The sequence below is a fragment of the Ambystoma mexicanum genome, chromosome 14 (assembly GCF_040938575.1).
Source record: "Ambystoma mexicanum isolate Mex_15411 chromosome 14, UKY_AmexF1_1, whole genome shotgun sequence".
NCBI lineage: Eukaryota > Metazoa > Chordata > Amphibia > Caudata > Ambystomatidae > Ambystoma > Ambystoma mexicanum.
Window position 1 is genome coordinate 395721094 of NC_090940.1, and position 15218 is coordinate 395736311.

Genomic DNA, 15218 nt, shown 5'->3' on the forward strand with positions numbered 1-15218 from the left:
TTTTTGAAAAAAAACATCAATTTTTTTAGAAAATGCAGGGTCTGGGGGGGTTAACCCCCCCCCCGAAAAACAATTTAAAAAAAATTTGATGGGTTCTTTTCGTTAAAAAAATCACGGTAAAAAAACCTACAAAAAAAACATCCCGTGATGAAATGACATGGAACCGTAACAATGTATCTCAATTAGTCAACTCTTGAAGGCTATAGAGCCACATATCTGTTACCTAAATGTGCTGGTCTTACTCTATTGATAGGCCTTTCTCTCACTCAACCTACCTCTCACTCCCTCTCTCGCGCTTCTACTGACCCTCTCTATACATCCCTCAAACTCTCTCACTCCCTCTACCTGCCCCCAAATTCCTCACTCACTCCCTCACCCTGCCAAGCAATGGTCAACTTAGTATACCAATTTACAGTACGACATCCTTTCATCGTCTGCCTTTTCATCCCCAGGCTTTTGAAAGTGCACATTCCATCGAATGTGCTCATCGAATTTATTAGGGGGGGGGGGGGGGTTAAGGGCAGATAAGGGTTTGGGCGGGTGTGCAATGGCAAAAAAAAAGTGTGGGAGGGGGTTTGGCGGGGGAACCCCCATCCCAAAAACAAACAAAAAAATGATGAGCACATTCGATGGAATGTGCACGTTTAAAAGCCTGGGTATGAAAAGGCAGGCGATGAAATGACATGGAACACAATTTACAGTACACAGCTGTTGCCATCCTTATTAACGACTCTAACATTTTTACAAAAATGACAACTAACTACTCTGATTGCAAAAAGTAAAAAATACTTTATTGAAAGTTTGTTATTCTCAAGATTCTGACTGATCAGGTTCTCTCTCTCTCTCTCTCTCTCTCTCTCTCTCTCTCTGTCCATCTGTCTCCTCTCTCTAACCCTGCCTTCCTCTATCCACCGCTCTCTTTCATTCTCTCTGTCTGTCTGAACTGATGTGGCTGACATAGGTACATTTTAACCAACTGAGAATCAAGGGTTATAGAGGCACATACATGTTAGCCAAAGTTGTTGGTCTTACTCCACTGTTAGGTCTTTCTCTCACTTGCCTCTGGCATACTGCCACCTCATTCAATTGCACGCACTATGTGTCCCCCTCTCTCCCTTTCATTCTCTCTCTCTCTCTCTTTGCCTCACTCCCTCCCTCTACCTCCCCATCTTCATTACTCCCTCCCTCACCCCCTCTCGCTTACTCTCGCTCATCTCTCTCTCTCTCTCTCTCCCTTCCTCTTTCCACCTCTCTCTCTCCCTCTCTCTGTATGTTTGAAATGGTGTGTCTGACAGTATATCTCTGTGTTGGTTGCAATGTACCTCTATCAGCGAGACTCAAGGGTTATAGAGTAAAATGCATGGTACCCAAACGTGCTGGTCTTACTCTGTTATGCCTTTCACTTGCTCCCTACCTATCACCACCTCGTTCACTCACACACACTATTCCTCCCTCTCCTTTCCTTTCTCTCTCTCTCTCTCTCTCTCTCTCTGTCTCTCTCTCTCTCTCTCTCTCCCTCCCTCACTCTACCTTCCCCATTTTCATTACTCCCTCAGGCTGTCCCTCGCAATCACTCTCCCATTTCTCTTTCTCTCTCTCCCTTTCTCTATCCACCTTTTCCTTTCTGGCCCCAAAGTACCTCTATTAGTCGAGACTCGAGGGTTACAGAGCCTCATGCATGTTACCCAAAGGTGCTGGTCTTATTATACGGTTAGACCTATCTCTCACTCGCCCCCTGCCTATCCCCACCTCATTCCCACACACTCAATATGCCTCCCTCTGCCTCTGTCCCTAACTCTAACCCTACCCTTCCTTCTATCCCCATTCATGCGTCTGACGTATATATCTGACTTGGTAACAATGTACCTCTTCAGTATAGTAGATGGTTGTAGAGCCATGTGTCTATTACTGAAATGTGCATGCCTTACTGCACTGTTTGGCCTAGCTCTAGCCCTGCCTATTGAGAGGAGTCAATGATGCGAGGCAGACAACTGCTTGAAGTTTTCTCATTATTTGACATTTTATTTTGAATAGAAAATGCAAATACAACCTAACTAAACCTACTCTAACTTGTATTCCCTGCCTAGTCTAGGATCTAAGGGAAAACCTCCTAACATACACAAAACTGGCCCTAACACTAAACAACAAAACAATACAAACAAAGCATAAACATCATAAATAAAAGATTACCAAATAACCAGTGTCTTGGATGACTTCTACTTGTCCTGGGTTGATCTCGCTCCCCACGAATGTCCAAAGTCAATTTCTCCCAAAGAAAGATAAAGGGCCTCATCACAAGTTGGGAAGGTATCCGGGCGCATATGCTGCCCAGCAGTATTTGCATTAACGTTGTGAGTTGTGGCACAAACAACGCCCGATCACGAGTTGGCGGGCACGCGCACATGGACCGGGCGTTAACGCAAATAGCGTTCAGTGGTAATAGTGGCTGAAAACCTGAAAAATCAGCGAACACTCAGGACTCGCAATACAGGTTGAGGAGGTCATTTCCCACCAGGATGAACTCAATGGCCCCCAACAAAAAACGACAGGCTCACAGCGGCGTAACCACATCTGGGCAGACATCAGGCAGAAGGTCACTGCGGCGGTCTGTGTCCCCAGGAATGAGAGGACTGCCGCAAGCGATTTAACGACCTGCAGGTCCGTGTCCGGGGCCTCCTGGCACAGCACAGGAGCGAGACCATGGTGACTGGTGGAGGGCCACCACCACCGGAGCTGGCCCCATGGGAGGAGCAGTGCACAGCCCTCATTTACATGGCATGAATTGAGGGAGTGGGAGAAACGGAGGCAGGCACCGGCACCTAGGAGGCTGGAGGTGAGTCCCTCCCCTTGCAAATTGCATTGTAAATAGGCCACCACTCCAACCCCAGTTGAATGTCCGACAGCCGGGCACTGTGAGTGAGTGCAGTGCGTGTGATCGACCACAGCCACCCACAACTGCACCCTTGTACCAGTGCATCTAGGCGACCCCAGTGATCCAGAGTTATGAGTAGGGCAGCCAATAGACACATGCAAACACCATGGCACACCCATCCATGGTGGGACCCAGCAACGTCAAGTGACCGTGTGTAGTACCAACCCCCCTCACTGACTGCGGCATGCCAGCTGTGCATTTGCATCATATGCATGAAAAGGTTATGCCAACAATTCCAAATTGTGTCCCCCCCACGTACTTTGCCCCAGTAATACCAACATCGTGAATACTAAAAAGGTCAGGCCCACGCATAATTGAAACTGTCCTGTACAACCCCCACCCTGTAAGCCTTGAAATGCATGAAAATAATTTGAGGTGCCCTATCCTCATGCCATGCCCTATATCCCCTACAGGCACTCCGGCATCATCTGAGTGCAACGTCTGCCCAGACGCACCACCACCAGCACTGCCACTCCGCGAACGGCCCGGCATGATACGCCAGGGCGGAGGACTCACCCCATGGCACCTGGGGCTCACCACCTCGTCACCTACAAGCCACCATGGGCTCACCACCTCAGCACCCACAAGCCACCAGGGGCTCACCACCTCGGCGCCAACAAGCCACCAGGGGCTCACCACCTCAGTGCCAACAAGCCACCAGGGGCTCACCACCTCGGTGCCCACAAGCCACGAGGGCCGCCTCACCAAGCCCATCCCAAGCCACTGGGGGCTCACAGGATGTTGAAGTTGCCACGAGTGCAACCACCCCAGAGGAGGCTGACTCATCCTGTGAAGAGCAGCAGGCTGTACCATTCATAACGCCTATAAACAGTCCAGTGTAGCAAATGGACACACCCCAAGGGACCCCTGACCATGTGGAGAGTCCCAGCCACAGTCCACATGTCTGTGCATGCCGCCGCCGCGCACACACACCAGTCCCACTACACCACGTAGACCTGCCAGGCATAGCAGCCCCACACAACACATAGGAACAGGTTTGACCAATGCAGTCATGGCACACCTGGATGTGATGGAGGCATACCAGATGAGGATAGAGGGAATGTCCAGCGAACACAACCGCCACATCAAGGCCATTAGCAATGCAATTAGGGGGGCTGCCAAAACCATGGCGCATGACAATGCCCACACACGTACATTTATAGCGGGATGCACTGCAGCACTCACATGGGTTGGCCAGCGAGTACGTGAACTATGCGATGTGCAATCTGTGCATGCCGAACAGATGCGTGAGGCAAATAATCTCCTCCTCCAGTAGCTGCTGTTGGCTGCATCAGTGCCATCCACCTCAACAACCCCCTCCGAGGGCTCACGATAGCCGTCCCCCAGGCATCAGACACTGCAGTATTTACAACAGCACTCACCTGAAGGCAGAGCACATGTAAAGCGACAACGTCCATGTTAGATGGACAATGCACTGTTGGCCTGAGGGCTGGGCAGATGGACCTATATGCACTGTGCTGGGGGAGAGGGGTATCTTTGCTTGCGAGGTGGTGGGGGGAGGGAGGGATGTGTGCTGGGGAGATGGCGGGGGAGGGGTATGTGTGCTGGGGAGTTGGTGGGGGAGGCGGGGAGGTGTTATGGGGAGTTGGTGAGGGAGGGGAGATGTGTACTGGGGAGTTGGTGGGGGGAGGGAGGTATATGTGCTCGGGGGTTGGTGGTGGGAGGGGGTATGTGTACTGGGGAGTTGGTGGTGCAAGGGGGGTATGTGTGCTGGGAAGTTGGTGGGGGAGGCGGTATGTGTGCTGGGGAGTTGGTGGGGGGAGGAGGATATATGTGCTGGGGAGTTGGTGGGGGGAGGGGGATATATGTGCTAGGGAGTTGGTGGGGTGAGGGGGGTATGTGTGCTGGGGAGTTGGTGGGGGGAGTGGGTTAGTTCCACTTTAATTAAAGCCTGTTCAAACATGACAGAAAGCGTGGACATTCATGATTGTGTACAAGTGTTATTTATTTTACAAGTGCTTCAACTCAGAAAAAAATCTCAATCAACGCCTGTCTGGCCAAAGCCCCTCCCTCACCTCATCCCTGTGTGCATTAGACCTGGCAACGGGCACATGGTCATCATCACTCCCATCCCCTGGGTGTTTCCCATCAGCATCAGAGGTAGTGGCACATTCCTATGGCAGCAGATGTTGTGCAGCATGGCACATGTGAGTATAATCTTGCCAACTTTTTCTGGCGCATGCATCTGTTCCCCTCCAGTACGGTCCAGGCACCAGAACCATGACTTCAACAAACCAAATGCCCTTTCCAGACATATGCGGGTCCTACTGTGGGCATTGTTATATTCCAGCTCTGCCAGAGTTTGTGGATTCCGCACAGGGGTCATCAGCCAGGTGAGCTGAATCACGTGCTTGGGATGAAATGTGTACATGAGGCCTAGGTTGCTTCACTGGGTGTTCAAGGACTAAGCATCAATACACTATGCACTGTGGTCATCTTTGTGTGCAACAGGGACATGCAATGTGATTGGCTGATTGGTATACATCCATCATCTTTCAGAACATGCATCATCTGACCCATACATGCACCATGTGTGATTGAGTGGTCTGTCCAGTGGCAGATTCCATTTGCCTGCACATGGGATTACTGAACTCGCAAGGGTGGAGGATGACCTATGTGTATGGTATTGTGTGGGACACTCATGCTCAACAAGTACCGTCATGTAACCACTTGTCCTTTGAATATGCTGTATTCATGTTCCACAGGTTTGCTCTGCAATGTGCGCCATGTCCCTTGTAGTCCACTTTCTACATGCACCGCTCCTTGGGTTTGGTTGGCACAGTGGTGCATCCATACCATCAATATGAGGCTCCCATCATGACTGCCTGTTCAGGGCCAGTGTTGATTGTATTTGGTTGTGGGTGTCTCAGTGGATGGTGGAACTTTAGCTACATGGCACCAGTTTTTATTTTGTTTCACATGCATGTAAATGTGCATTTGTGGGTCACTCTCTCAGAGATGTTCATGTTCGGGTTTGATCCTGATCATCTACAGTGGTTTCGTGGATGGGTATTGCATTCCTGTGGGGTACCCTAGGTGAGGTTACTCTTGTGTGTCAAGGTATAAAGCAGTACTGCAACACAGACAAGGTACATTCTGGTTGTTGTGGTTCCATGTGTTATGGTGTTTTGAGAAGTGTGTGCCCATCACCTTTTGTGGGTCCAGGTGTGGTGGCTGTGTGCAGGTGTCCTTGTCTGCCACACGTATATGGTACTGGCTATGGCTCCTAGTGGCATGCAAGGTTTTATGTGGCTCTGCCCCCCCCCTACATTTGTTGTACTTTGGCATGTATTTCAGGCAGGATCTGTACTCCCCCACTATCCATGTTTGTTGGGCTCTGTGCCTCTCCATGTAGGCTGGCAGTGTGTTGTTGCGCAGCACCATGGAGTTGTGGGTGGATCCATGGTAGCGAGCGCAGCAGTGGCTCATGGTCAGGTCTGGGCTACAGGTCATCTGCACGTTCAATGAATGGAAATGCTTCTGATTCCTGTAGACTGCCTCATGGTCCTGTGGTGCAACCAGTGCAACATGTGTGCAGTCTAGGGCTGCAATCACGTTCGTCAATGGCATAGAACTGTGCCTTCAGGTCATTCACCTGTGCCTGGGTGGTGGGCAACGAAATGTGTTCATTCACATGGCGCAGCAGTGCATCAGCACCTGGCCCAGGACGGCACTGAATGTGGACTGGGCTATACCATGCATTATGGCAACTGTGCGCTGGAAGCTGCCCGTGCCAAGGCATTATAGGACTGACACCAGCTTCACGAGTGGGGGCACAGCGGTGCTGATGGCAATCCTGCTACCAATGTCACCTTGGACTGTGTCCAGCAACTGGGTGATGTAGCCCTGTCCAGCCTGTACTTGTATACCAACTGACCATCAGCCAGGGCCCAGGGTGTTGGCCTGACCCTTGGGATGGCTGACCGCCTTGCTGGGGTTGGTCTCTTCCTCCTCCTCATCACCCCCGCCCCCTCTGCTCCCTGTGCCCTGGGCTGGTTGTCAGGCCTCTGTAGCTCCTGGCGCAGAATGTAGAGGTCCATGTCAAGGCTCCCGGCTCCATATGGCAACATGGTGTTGGGAAGTGTATGTGGGGCATGGGTGGGTCTTTTGTAGGCATCCTGTGTGCATTGTTTGCACCTGTGCCTTTATTGCTGTCACCTCCCTGCTCCTAATGGCAACATGGTGTTGGGAAGGGTGTTTGGGGCCTGGGTGGGTCTGTGAGCATTGTTTGCACCTGTGCCTTTATTGCTCTCACCGCCCTGCTCCTAATGGCACCATGGTGTTGGGAAGGGTGTGTGAGGCATGGGTGGTGTAACGCTCACCTGACTCCCACGGAGGCGCCGGCCTGGTTCGCGCTGCTGTGACCTCTTCTAAGGTGATGTGCAGGGTTCGGAAGACGGACTGGACCGGGCCCCCAAATCTGGCTTGTCTGGCTCGCAGAAGTATCCTTCTGTAGGCGAAAATAGGGGATTAACTGTCTGCGGGGTAATGTAATCGGCCTCCCACTTTCCCCTCTCACCCTCCTTGAAACCCTTCTGTGATTCCTCGTAGCCTCTCACCTTAGGGTCTGGAAGGACGAGCTCTCCATCCTGCTTCTGATGCAGGGGCGCGTTGGTATCCAGTTACTTCACTGGATTTTCGGATTGGTGAGAACCAAACTTGCTTGGCTTCCAGGTAAGTTTTGTGATAAGAGGTTCCCCTTGTGTCCATGCATTAATGTACTAATGCTAGTGTCTTTTTCCCCATAGGGGCCGGGGTACGGAATGCCGGGGAACAGGCACCGACCCGAGATGAGAGGTGAAATCCTTGTAGAAATCAGGTAAGTCTTTAATGAGCGTTTTTTTGGTAATGTCTTTTCATTCGCTCATTAACGCTGATGTCTCTTTTTCCCCTTAGGGGCCGGGGTCCGGAAATGCCAGGATGTGGCGCGGACCCGAAATGGAGAGGGAATGAATCAACAGGTAAGTCTTAACATGGAGATTTAGCTTTCCTTATTCCCTTCTCTCTCTCACCTTTTGTTCTGGTCTTTTTCTCCCTAGGCGCTCGCGCGTGACTTCGAATCCGGATGATCGCTGCTGAACATGGAGGCGCCTTGTAAAGGTGAGTGGAATGCGGCGCTGCAGCGATCGACGCGATGAGCTTTTAAATAAAAGTCTTCCTTTTCAGGATTGTCGGCGAGATGTCTCTGGGATGCGGTTTTAGCAGGTAAGGACTTTTCCTTCTTCTGTTCTCTTCTTCTCTTCCTTTGCAGGTGATCCAGGATGCTGGCAGGCGTGGCAGAAGTCAGGATGCAGGAGCAGACACGGTGAGCGTCCAGCTGCTAGATTCAGAACAACGCGAAGCACGTGTGGCTGTTCGGGTGGGGTTTAAATAGCCTTGGAAGAAGTTCCAGGTATGTATCCTTCCTCCAATCAGGTATGTATCCTTCCCCGACCACGCCCGGATGGTAAATTAGTCCCACAGGTAAAGTAGTTCCTTTCAGGCCTCAAGGAGGCCGGGATCCTGCAGCATGGTCTGCATCAGGTAAGTGCACCCAAGCACTCCCATAATGAGCCTGGCGCCTATGACGCCAGGACTGATGTCTTTTATGAGCCTGGCGCCATAGGCGCCAGGACACTGTCCAAAGGGCCCCTATATGGGGTTGCTGGGTCCTTCCTTGGGGACTGGATGTCCGCTTTCAGGGACGCAGGGCTTGAACCGGCTCCCCGGGAGCGGGCATCATGACAGGTGGGTCTTTTGTAGGCTCGTTTGTGCATTGTTTTTGTTACTCTCACCTGTGTTCTTTTACCTCCATCATTTGGCCGGAGGTATTTTCAGCGCTATTAGTGCCAGTTTTCCAGGACTAGGAGCGACGATACTGTACTTGTGAAAGGTCTGTGATAGCGCGTTGGGTGTCGGCACAATTTTAGCCGGCGCTATTAGAGCTGGCTGTAATAGCACCGGACTGGAATAGCGCCGACTGGATTGCAGTCGTGATCTGGCAGAGCAGTATTGGCGGCGCTAATACCGTTACCACCGGATTTAAAGGCTACCACCCAACTCGTGATGAGGCCCAAAGTCTTAAATGAGTTCTTGAAAAGTTCCAGAGAAACAAAGGTTAACTAAAACAAAAATTCACTGGTAACAGTTCCTTCTTAGTTTGTTGAAAAGTTCCCTTTCCAAGTTGCAGAGAGAAAACAGCACCAATGGTAATCCTGGATAACATCCTTACAAGACAGAATGGATACAGTTCAATACAAAAGTACCACTTCTGCTTTAACAATGGTTCTTCCTTTGCAGCATCTTGACTACAATTTGTCAGGATGCTTCTTCTAAGGGGGTTGCTCTCTCCTTGGTAACTCCCTTCTATCAATGATACTATGAAAGCAGGCTCCTTTGCCTCACAGTCTACTGCTGTCATGATTCCTGCCCCTCATGTCCCCAGCCCTCCAAGATGTCAGGCTGGAGCCAGGCCACAATCACCTACATGGCTCTCAAGGGCCTCTCCATCCCTCCAAAGACCCACTTAGAGTCAGACTTGGCGCTTGTGGCACCAGGCTCACTCACTCCCATAGGATAACATTGGCGATTGGACTTGTAGTGCATTGACAGGGACAAGATGGATGCCCCCACATATTTCGGTTCCCAGAACTGCATGTGCACTCTAGTCTTTTGGGTTTGGTTCAGCCCAGAGACACCTGGGATACCCAGAGACTATTTAAGCCACGCCCGGGCTGAGAAACATGCTTTGTGTTTTCTGCACCTGCAGCGTGACAATCACAGTGTTCGGATCAGTCTCCAGTAGGCCTGCATCTTTCTTCTGCGCTCAGCTCCTGCAAGAACAAGAACACCATTAGGAACAGCCTTACCTTGCAGCGCTTCTGCCCATCATTCATCGCTCCTTCTGTTCTGCGATCATCTTCGGCGGTGTCATTCCCATCCCGGCACGCCGCTTCCTAAGGAAAAGGGAAAAGAACAGAAAAAAGGCATTAGTAACCATTCTGCAAATCTTTGCTTATTTTTAAATACTGTACAAACGCTTACCTGAATCTCAACTGCTCTGGGGGAACTCTGTCTCCGGAACTTCTCATCCATCTGCAAGAGGGAAAAGACACTCCAGGTTAGCGTGGAAACATCTAGAGGCGCCGCATACTGTTAGGGAGAATTTCCTGTTTAGGCTGCATTTCCTAACCTAGTGAGTCCCCTAGCAGCTTTGCTGGATTTCTGGAGTTTGTTTTTTCCATCCTGCCAAGAGTGAGACTCTTTTTCTCCCACTCTTGGACATGAATGTGTGGAATTCCTTTGAATGTTAATGTGTTCTATGGGCTATGGGGTCTTTTACTCCATAGGGTCTCATATGTTTTTCTATGTGTGTTACACCGCACCCTACGTGCCGTAACACTGGGGCGTCCTAGCGGACCTCCATCATGGACCCCATACCCGGGGACTGACTACTGTCTCCCCGGGCATGTAAAGTCACCATTGGCTTTACTAGACCTAAATTTACTAACAGAACTAGTACAAACCATCCTATTGTGGACGTACTAGTAGGGGTAATTCGATTACTTCTGGATCTGTTACTCGAGGGGGCACTGTCCCGTCCCCCCTCGTCGAGTTTTGGCTGGTGGCAGTGGAAACTACTTGTTATGTTCGACCCCGAATATAACCCTATGGATTCTTCCCATTGTTAGAGATTGATACTGTTTCTCGTTAATCTCTAACATACCTCCGGTCCACTTATCTTAAATAAGTCTATCGGATGGTATTTTCTGCCAGAACTCGGCTTTTTAAAATGGCGTTTGTGTTCGTCTCTGTGATTCCTAAACCAAAGGTTGAGCCCTTTGTTACACTTTTGGTGGGCTTCTGTACAGAGACCCTCCAAAGTGGTGCCATTCTGTCTGGGTTACCACAGGGGTGTGGGAGGGGGTTTAGGCACCCTGGACCGAGTTGCCTTGCCAACTCCGGTCGCACTCTGGTGTGATTGGCCCAAGTGGTGAGCCTCCCCGCTCACCACTTAGCGTGTGTTGATTGACAGCTAGGCTGAATGAATGGGGGTTTTCTGCATAAAACCAGGGCTTTTGGGACTGGATCTTGAGAAGTCGCCACAGGACCTAAGAATCCGACGAGGGTAAAGCTGAGCCGACCTGCAACGACGACACCTCCAGTGGAGCCCTGCTGAACCTACTCACCACTTCCCGACGACAGAGGAGATCTACCTGCCGGAGTGTCTCTTCCCCTGACTGGTGGGAACAACCAGTCCCCTTTTTGCTTTTTCTTCGCCTCAGGACGCAGTGGTCGAATTGCCCGTGCAGAGCACCTCGGCAACCGGATAGCCACTACCCCTGTACCGCGACCAAAAGGTGGTGCCTTGTGACGGAGCACTCCGCGGCTGGTGTCTTCCCTGGTGGTGCATCGGACTTCACTTTTCTTCGACGACGAGATCACCTCTACTCTTGGCAAAGACCCGACGTGCATCCACCACCAGGAACAACTGCCCCCGCCGGAGCTGCCCTTCACAACAAGGTACCGTGTCAGCCTGGCTTCCCTTTCGATCGGTTCGAGTGAGGTGTCTTAATCCTCTCCATTCCGTTGGGTTGCCTCCAAGCTTTTCTCATTTATTTGTTCTGAATTGGTTCAATCTGCCGATAACAATTTGCTACAAAGACTTGAATGCATCTCCACTAGAGACTTGTTGGGACATCGCGCCTTGCCTCTCTCCGAGTGGGCCTGGCCTCTGAACTTTATGATCTATTGTGATTCTTGCCTTCCTGCCTTGCATTTTATCTGCGAAGGATTGAACTGTGTTGATTTCATAACCTGCCTATCTTTTTCTCTCCCGTCCTAACTAATATTCGAGTGTCATCTAGGTTGAGGTATACACCTCTGTCTGTAAATAAGTGGCACGTAGAACCTAGAGTTGTCGAAATATTGCTAGGGGGATTGATCGTTTCTTCTTCGTAGAGCAATTGTGTTTGATTTGTTTGCCGTGATAGTGCCATAGTGTTTTTCATAGATGTGTTGTTATAAATAAATACCTTAATATCTTTACACTAAGCCTCGTTGCGTGTTTGCTTGTCTTGCTGTGAAGAATTGCCCTATTTTGTATACTCCACATACTGCTCAACTCTTCTTGAGGGAAGTCTGACTGCTCAGCCACAGCTACCAAGTGAATCTGTGTGGTACAGACTGCTACCAAGTGGGTTTACTGCCAAACACCTGTAGTCCTAAATCTTTTGCAGTGGTCCCAGAGGGAACTGCACAGGTTTCCGCCTAACAACTGGCCATTACTGAGGGAATCCTGGTTAGTTTCTTTTCCTCTGCTTAGTAATATGCTTAAATTCAGCAGGTCACCACGTCTGATCTGAGGCCGTGGTCGGGGAGCACAAAGATCAGGGAAGCTGGCCTCGGTCCCCTACGGGGGTTGCCCCAGAACTGTGCCTCTGGCGCAGGCGAGTGTGCTCTGTCCCAATCTGCGACCGAAGCCCACATGGTCACGAGGTCCGCGCTCCATGGTCATCCTGCGCCGGCAGCCGTGGGACACCAAAGACAGCCACACACAGCACGGCCAGGTTCCCCGGGGTAGGGTGAAGGTGCGCTAGGCTTTTTTAAAGCCTGCTGCCGCCACCACCACATCCAGGGTGTGTCGGTCTCCCAGCCCTCCCGAAACCAGCATGAGGCGGGGAAACAGGGGAGGCCGGGACGCGTCGCCAATGAGCTTGCACGCCAGATCCAAGGATCCAGTGACGGTGCTGATTGGGGTCTGACCTTAGGGGGATGAATGGAATGGGGTCCCTGCGACAGCCCCAGCCACGCCCCTGGGAGGGAACCCCAGGGCGATTGATGTACAAGTGACCCACAGACAGGCGTAGCCCCGGGAAAAACCCAGGGCCACATGGTGCGTTCGATGTGTTGATCAGTGCGTCCTGCAATTCACACCAATTCTCGCAGATGGCTGCGTTCTTCATCGATGCACGAGTCGAGTGATCCACCGCCAAGTGTCACAGGCAGCTTTTTTTTGTTCCAGACGTCGGCCTGACCCTGCCGGTGCAGGAGAGGTTGGGGGAGGCAGCGCCGCCTGTGGCAGGACAGCCCCGCGCCCCGTCTAGCTCGGCCGAAACCATTGTGGTTTAAAAACAAAGAAAATCCAGGTGCTCAGCCTGACCGCCACCTGCAGCAGCACAGCACTTCCCAGCGCGATGGAGCTAGGCCGCTCTGCCACCTGCCCACCCGGCCCGATCCACTCATCCTTCCCCGACCCCTTCCGCTTCCCTTTTGGGGGAGGAGGGCTGGGAGATGGACAGCGAGGCTGGCCAGAGACAGCACAGACAGGGGGACCGCTAGAGTCTTCAAACCCCAACCTGGCCGCATAGGGTCCAGCTCCAGGTACCTGGGAAATAGGGAAGGTCACCCACTGTGCCAGCGGGCCTGGCCATCGCTCGCCCACAGATGTGGGCGGCTGGAACTTTGCGCCCACCGTCAGGTAAACCAGCTGCACCATGGCTCAGGGCTCATGCCTGGCGTGCCGGGCCCCTGTCTGCCTGGGGAGGCACCCCACGAGAGCAGTCAGGTTTCCCTCAGCTCCCGGCTGCCCCCACTCGGGGCTTCCCTGCTGACCGGGGTGTGCCCACCAATGCCCACCCGCTGGCAGGTCAGAGAGAGGAGTGCGCGCCCCCCAGCCAGCGGGCCCAGTGAGGAGAGGGGGCTGCGCAGGGCTCCCTTCCCGGTGCGTGGTTGGGGACATCACCAGCAGGTTAACCCAACCCTGCCAGGCATCCCCGGCCATCTGCTGGGTTCCGGACCCCTCTCCGGTCGAAGGGAATGCCCGCTCCCTGGCACCTGCTTGACCAAGCGCACCGGACCACTCTGCGAGAGGTGCCCCGGGCTGTGGGTGTGCACGTCTGGGATGCAACCGAGGTCGGGCGCACGGCTCTCCCTCCCGCTGCTCCGCTGTTAATGATCCTTCATGCCCCCACCCACAAGCAGATACCATTCACACTCAAAACCCCATTCCTCCTTCCAAACAATTGTTCCAGATTGAAATGCCACCTCCCTCCTGACCTACATGCCACCATCTCTCCATCCGAACCCACACAAAGACACCAACATCCGTCCCTCCATACCTACACCAAGATGCTCCACCCCTCAGAGCCACGCCCATATGTTTCACCTCTACCTCCAGACTCGCACTCATATGGCACCATTCGCCCTCTCTCTATACCCACACCCGATTACCCCATCCCTTTGACACACACATGCTCCCACCACTCCAATAAACCAACATCCTTCTCTCCAGACAAACATACCACATCCCTCCATTCACACCCAGATGCCCCCTTCCTTCCCACCAGAGTGCTCCAGCCTTGACTCACATGCTCCACCATTCCCTGACATGCCCCCATCATAAGCCCTGTCCCTCCATTCCAGATCAACAATGCCACCTCCGATCCAGACTCCAAGATGCCCAATCCATTTCTCAAGACCCATACCATGATGACGCATGCTCCCTTCACACAGAACGATGCCACTATCCGTCCTCCGACCAATGAGCCCCAATCACTCTCTCCAGACCCACACCAATTTTGCCCCACCCCCCCTCCAGATGCACACCAATGTGTCCTATGCCTCCCTTACTACCCACAGCAATGTCCCCATCCCTCCCTCCAGACCCACACCCATGTGCACAATCTCTTCCTCTCAGACCCACACCAATATGCCCATCCCTCCCTCTCAGAACCACACCAAGATGCCACATCCGTCCCTCTAGACCAATACCATAATGCCCCATCCTCCCTCCACATGGCAAGATGCCCCTTCCCCTTGCATCAGATGCCCATGTGCCGATCCTGAATCACATGCAGATAGCCCCAGCAAACCCCCTCTAAAACCACCCACACAAGTATGCCCCCATCTGCCCAGACCCACACCAATGTGCCCCATCCCCTCCTTCCAGATCCACACCAATATGCAGCCATCCCTCCCCAGACCAAAGTCCCTGTCCCTCCCATCACACCCACACAAATGTGCCACCACCACCTCCCTCCAGAGCCACACCAAGATGCCCCATCCCACTTCCCAACCCACACCTATATGACACATGTCACCCTCCCGAACCACTATGCCCCATCTCTCCCTCCAGAAACAGACCCATGTGCTCCATCCCTCCACCCAGATCCACACCAATGTGCCCCCACCACCTCACTCCAGAGCCACACCAAGATGCCCCATCCAACTTCTCAACCCACACCTAGATGACCCATGCCACCCTCCAGACCCACTGTGGCCCATC

The 15218-nt window shown here is 52.4% G+C and overlaps 1 non-coding gene across 1 annotated transcript; it reads right to left on the reverse strand.

Moving 5' to 3' along the window:
- Positions 1–12781: 12781 nt before the first annotated feature.
- LOC138527701 (5.8S ribosomal RNA) lies at positions 12782–12932 on the reverse strand. The gene has a single exon (XR_011284005.1). It is a non-coding gene; the product is annotated as a 5.8S ribosomal RNA (ribosomal RNA).
- Between the last annotated feature and the right edge of the window lie 2286 nt (positions 12933–15218).